The 6,301-nt window shown below is 27.4% G+C and overlaps 1 long non-coding RNA gene across 1 annotated transcript in view; it reads right to left on the bottom strand.

The window, feature by feature from the left end:
* Window positions 1–1,929: 1,929 nt before the first annotated feature.
* The window catches only part of LOC100571142, an 8,965-nt gene continuing 4,593 nt past the window's right edge, over window positions 1,930–6,301 (bottom strand). The window contains exon 4 of the long non-coding RNA XR_510917.2: window positions 1,930–2,768. This is a non-coding gene — a long non-coding RNA (uncharacterized LOC100571142). The remainder of the gene's footprint in view (window positions 2,769–6,301) is intronic.

Consider the following 6,301-nt stretch of genomic DNA (forward strand, 5'->3'; position numbering starts at 1 on the left):
CCACCCTTAGTTTTTTTTATTTTATGATTCAACTAAAGTCTTGCAAATTGTGAAAATAGTCTTGCAAATTGTTGCTAATTGACTGCTAAATGTTGAATTGAAAAAATTGTTAAAATTTCTATTGGGTGGGGCCGGGGATATGTAGGTACGTACGAATTATGAACTTGGGATTTGATATATCAGCAAATTTTCGCTACATCCTGTTGCGAGTTGGTGGGTTTATGGATAAAATATATTTGGTTCCTTCAGTTAAAATTGTTCTCTACTGGTCACAATGATGAATTTTAAATTTCTTGAGATGGTTTAATATTCTTACAGTATTACGATAGTCATAATTTATATTATGTTTTTAATTTCCTAGTACAACTATAGTACTACAGGCTGAGAAACGCTGACCTAGGTAATGCATTTTAAAATTTTTAATATAAAAATATCATTCTATGGTTAAAAACACCTACCTAATACCTTGCTATTGACGTCAGCTAATATAATATACTATATAGTAATACTATGAGTAATAAATAATAACTATAATTTGTACCACACCTGACATCCCTGTGTTTCGGTCATTTTATATTAATTATTTTGAATATTACGTTTTATTTTTGCTAACGAACGTAAGGAAATATTGCAAATAAAATAAATAATTCAATTAAATGTTAAAAATAGTAAAACGTAAAGATAAAGAGAAAATTAAATGAAAATATCAAGAGTTGGAAGTCGAAACAACTGTTAGTATTTCTTTAACTGACGTTGACAGCAGACAGAGTCCACGGAACCTCACGCAATTTAAGTACAGTTATTGCTAATGTTGACAACGGCTTTTATAAATTATGTATCTAAATAAAACAAAATATGAAATTGAAATTTACAACCACACAGAATGATCCATTTTAGTGGATACACTAGTTATTTCGAAAATTATTAACTTGTTTAGATTTTTTTTTTTTTTAAACTTTTAGATTTATGCTTTTCTTAAACTGTATACTATTTTAATTTTTTTCACCCTTATATGTACTGGTGAAACAACTATCAACTTTTGATTTTCAAATGGTAACATATTATAATAAAAAGATCATGAATTAATAAAAACATTTTGTTTATGAATTTACGAGTTAACATTTTTATTTTTTGTTGATTGGTTTGCGAGATACACCTCAAATTATTGGTGGTTGAAGGAGGTGTTATAGTCGGTACCGCTGAAAAATTTTCATTTGTTAATTCCATAAGCTATAACTGATAAATTCAATACCGTTGATCCAATGTACCTAACATTAAACATATTGATAATTTTTGCACTTTGTATCTGGTTAATTAAATGTCCTATTATACCTATAGCCTTCCCGTAGCTATCTGCTTCTTTCCCACCACGCTAGATTAAGTTTTAATGTTTTTTTTTTGTTCAGAATTCAGATCGTACTATAATACATAAACAATAACCAGATCAGCTGATCGAGCGTCATTTCAACTTTCAATAATATTATTGTTCTGTGATTGATAATAATAATTATCATTCCATCATATTATCAATTATTATTCCACACATCAAATAAACCCATACGGCTTTCTCATTGGTCTATACATTTGCCGCAAAAATTTTAATAAATAAATGTAATACTTAATAAATATATCTGTTTTACCATCTGATTTTCTAGAATTTAACTCGTTTAGTAGGTATTGATTTTAAATGTTAAAAAAAGAAACAAACATGTTTAGAGTTATTAGATTTACGTAATTTGCTTTTGTTTTTCAACAAATTGAAAACATCATGTTGGTTAGGTAACGTAATCCGAATTGGTCGATATTGAGTTGAGACCTTGCGTAAGCGCAGTATGTTTACAGAAATAACTTCAGTGTCAATATGACAGAACACTCGTAAGCAACTGATAATAACTTGGATATTGCAATTTTTAAACAAATAAGTCTGTATTGTTGGATAAAACAATTTTATTCACAATAATCAAATAGATATTTAAATTTTAAGCAACTGTGATTATAATCGATTATCTATACCATACCTAATTTTATTACATAAAATGAAGATTAATTATAAGTATAATAATTATAAATCTATATAATATAATCTTGTTATTGTATTATGTATCAATATTTTTATTATTTTACAAACAATTTACGGGCAATGCCCCTTGAATACATAGTAGGTATTTGATTATAGCACTAGGTAGTAGAGATAATAACAAAGGTAATATAATGCTAAATTATAACAAACAATATCATTAAGTTATCTAAGCAAAGAGAAAAATTATTGGAAAAGAAAGAGAGGTGATCTTCAATGTCACCTCGGCTACTTGGTTTTTAATATAATAGCTTTTGTATTGGAGAAAATGAAAAGGAAATATGTGTCCGGATAGACTATTTTGGAAATTTAAAGTTTATAAGAAATAATTTAGCAGGATAATAATTTATAGCATTAGATAAAGGATCTATTAGGAAAGTATTGCTTAATGCTTAACATTCATCTACGGTTAGCTAATGAGTATATTTCAAAAATCGTTGGTATTCTAAATAATATCCTAAATATTTACACATGGACCATAATACTACATAGTACTTCTGGTATTGTGTAAAAAAAATAGTTGCCTGTTTTTTTTTTTCACAATATCAGAAATACTCGGTTCTACCTTCCATCTAGGTACTTGAAACACTCCCGGCTCCACTGTTCATCTATGTCTTCTGCTAGTCCCAAGGATTCGTAAATCCTTTAGTTTCAGCACACCATGTTTTGTGATCTCGAAACACTTTATTATCTAGGTATAAACAATATTTATTTTTTTTAAATCATTATTTTTATTTTTTTTTTGTTACTTCAAGTAAACTTGATCAAATAATTTATAAATTATGGTTTTTGAGGTTTTTTTTGTATTAAATTAAATAAAAGAAAATATTATGTTACAATGAACGTGGGATTTTCTGCATGTTAAATTATTATTGTTAATTATTTTCTAAATAACTGGACGCATAGTTTTGCACAAGAACATTTAAATTATTTAAATGCGAAGAAAACAGACTAATCAACTAAAAGTCTAAAAGTAGTCTTAGAAATTTTTATATACGTCAATGTGTATGGCACAATTTTAGAATAAGTTACCTCTTGTCTCACGAAGCCAGGGTAAAGAGAACACTATGCAATATAAGGGAGCCCTTGACGGGATAAACACACAATTTTCGGATATTATGTTGAACCTCCAAGCGAGACTATTAAACGTAAAAATGTAGTGACATCTCTACATTTTTGACTTTAAAAATGTATCAATAATTACTTTTAAAATATGAAACTAAGTAGTAAAATAGACGACGGAGTTCCACACATTTTATTAAAATTCAAAATAATATACTGTCGTGCTTTATAATTATATTAACTTGATTATGGTCAAATTCAATATTTGGTATCCTCAAACATCTAACTGTTTGAATTTCTAAAATATCGAGTTGAGGAATTGTGTGAATATGATTAAGGTATAAAATGTATGTAGACAAAAGCTTAAATACAATTTAAATATTTAGTAAATATCATTAATTATAGGTTCCCACGTATAATGATTTTTAATAACAATAAAATAATCAATATCGTTATATAAAATAAAAGAAGGTTAGGTTAGTAGTATAATTTGGGGCATCCATATCAGGAAATACGCGCACATCAGAACACATCCTACACAACGATCCTGACATATGTCTACTATTTGTATGCAATGATTCAACTTATAATTTTTAATAATACCCTTGGGGGCGTTTGGGCGACTTTTGACCTACTCTAAGTAAAATAATTAACTTTTATAGAAATATATATTGATAGAAATATCAAACACCATAATTGTTATGAAAATATAAAATATACTAAATAAGTCATAGTAACATTATAATGTTATGCTGACAGATGGTCTTTGCTCAGAATTTTTGATCGTATGCAACATGTTACGGCTGAGACACGATTGAGCATAAATTGTCGGCGTATCAAAGGAAATTGAAATACAAAAGAAAACCAACACGATTGAGCATAAAAACTCTGCAACGTTACTATTTTAAATTTTGAACTGTATTATACAAAAATATTTATTTAAATAATTATAATGATTCAAAATATAACATGGCAAAAAATATCAAGTTTTCATAGTCAATATGTAATATACCTAGTCATATTATTCAAAATATTTATAAATCAATAATAATCTCAATAGTAGTCACATTATAATATAGTATAATATAGACCTATTTGATAATAATAACATAATAAATATTAATGCCAGGCTTAACTTTTACCAACGAGTTGATTTCTGGAGATGAGGTATGTTAACGTTTTCAAGGATAATATAATGCATATAACGTATTTTATTATTTTAATGTTTTTTTAGGGCTTACACACCGATTTTGCATGTCTCTTATTTAAACATTAAGGTCAAAAGCCACCTCCAGCTGTTATCACAAATATTATATGTATAGCCGAGACTATTGAACAAGATTTTTTGACAAATGCTCAACCATGGTTAATAATAGTTTTTTTACCAAGGGTTTTTTTTACTGCAGTTAGGTTGATTAGCATGAGCTATGAAAATATGGCCATATTTATTGAATTTGTTGCTGATAGACTGTTAATAGAATTGGGATGTCATATAGATAATATTATATAGTACGTATATTTATTGATCATAGTAGGATTAATTTTAAAATTGAATTAAATATGTAAATTATAGGTTTATACAGATCGTCAAATCCGTTTCCATTCATGGAACTTAATTTTCACCAAGGAAATACAAACTTCTTTGAAAGAAGACTAAGTGAACACCGATTACCTTCAGTTGCACTCTGAATTATGTTTGTGAATACAATTATTTGTCAATGGTTTATTTATCATTATAAGAAAACTTCATGAATTATAGTTATGACTTATGAAAATAATAGAATCAAAATATTTATAAGTCAATAATAGTAGTCTCAATAGTAGTCCGGAAGAGTACTCCGGAACTAACTTATTAATCGATAACATTGTCGATAAAGCTGAGGGGCTCGGCTCACGGCTCGTGTCAGATATCATAATAATTGGTGTTATAATACGTGAAAATAATAAATTACAAAATGTTGGCAACGTGAATGTGGCAACATCGCATAAAATAATCTATGCTCGATCGTGCTTTACCGCATGTTACTGCCACAAAACAGCTGTAAATAATTTTCGACGACACGTGAAACAGTTGACAGCCTATTTATTTATTACTTTATGTCCACTATTGAAATCCATACGTATTAGGTACACAGAATTACAGTCTTTTCAAAAGAATTGCAATAAATATTAAATACAATAAACTATGCTACCACGGGATCACATTATTTGCACCGATGGACCAAGTTATCGCTGTAATTCCACGAGTGAAAAAATTTATAATAATTCATAAATATTATCTAATTATATTCAATAATGATTAGGATAATTAGGCAATGAGTAATAATTATACAAACGAGTAAATTTATTTTTTAAATACTAGCTGGAATTACTCGGTCATCGCCTGGGCCATTACTCAATTATCTATACAGATAGAATTTTATAGTTTTATTTATTGCCAAGCAGTTTTTAATTATAATATATATTATTATTTTCTTTACCCAGAAGGACAAGACAGAAATTAATTCTGGAAATCATATAGGCGTTTCAAGGTTGAACTACGACACATTTTCATCAGAAATCAATAGTTAAAATAAATGCAATATTGAAAGAGATTCATTAAGTAAAACAATATTTAAATATTTTTAAATTACTGTAAATTGTAAACTAATGGCCACAGAAGCCGATGTTTTATAAGATCAATAAAAAAAAAAAAAAAATATTTAAATAATATGAAGATTTGAAGAAAGAAATCAATAATGAGATATTGAAAAATCAATAAATAATAAACAAATAGTAAATAATAATCGTTCAGAAGTACTATCTGAAAGAACAAAAAAAAATTTTAAAAATCAAGCATTTCCTTATGAACCTACTACTATTTATGATTATGATTATCGGATTTCGAGTGGTCTCATGAACGAAAAATTTATTAATCGCCAATCATTAAACTTTAAAGGTGAATCCAATGGTATGTGTTGTGAAAATGGTTAAATTGTTAGGTATTGGTATTGGTATTTTATGCTTTTCTAGTTTTTTGTGAAATATAATTTTTCTAATGGAAAATGCTATGGATTTATTAAGAATTGTCTATTATTATATTGGTGATTATACTTTTCTAGGATATTTCTTGCATCTAAACAAAAATTGCAAGAGTTTAATTGGACGTATTAGGCCCGTTTA

This window comes from Acyrthosiphon pisum, chromosome A1 (genome assembly GCF_005508785.2).
Source record: "Acyrthosiphon pisum isolate AL4f chromosome A1, pea_aphid_22Mar2018_4r6ur, whole genome shotgun sequence".
NCBI lineage: Eukaryota > Metazoa > Arthropoda > Insecta > Hemiptera > Aphididae > Acyrthosiphon > Acyrthosiphon pisum.